This window comes from Fukomys damarensis, unplaced genomic scaffold (genome assembly GCF_012274545.1).
Source record: "Fukomys damarensis isolate Sample0158 unplaced genomic scaffold, DMR_v1.0_HiC HiC_scaffold_19, whole genome shotgun sequence".
In the NCBI taxonomy this organism is placed as follows: domain Eukaryota; kingdom Metazoa; phylum Chordata; class Mammalia; order Rodentia; family Bathyergidae; genus Fukomys; species Fukomys damarensis.
The window spans coordinates 65,551,058-65,551,351 of record NW_022900931.1 but is presented as its reverse complement, the minus strand read 5'-3'; positions in this window follow the sequence as shown (position 1 = coordinate 65,551,351).

Here is a 294-nt window from a genome sequence, read left to right as displayed (position 1 = left end):
TGTTTCCGTCGCCGCCTCTGGCCGCCTCTCTCTCGGTTCCCCCGTCCCCGTCCTCTCCGAACCTCAGGGCAGCCGCGTGCCCGCCGGGCCGAATGAAGCGGGTTCGGTCCTCGTCTGTCGCCCCCTGCTGTCTCCTTCCTGACTCCTCTGCCCAGGACCCTCGGAACCAGCTTGGGGACAGCAGACAGGGCAGTGACGGGACAAAGCCGCCCCTCCCCGGGCCCGGAAGACACGAGGGCACGGGGACGACGCCGCAGGGTCCTGGCCACCGCACGTCCCTGCCCGGCCCTGCCC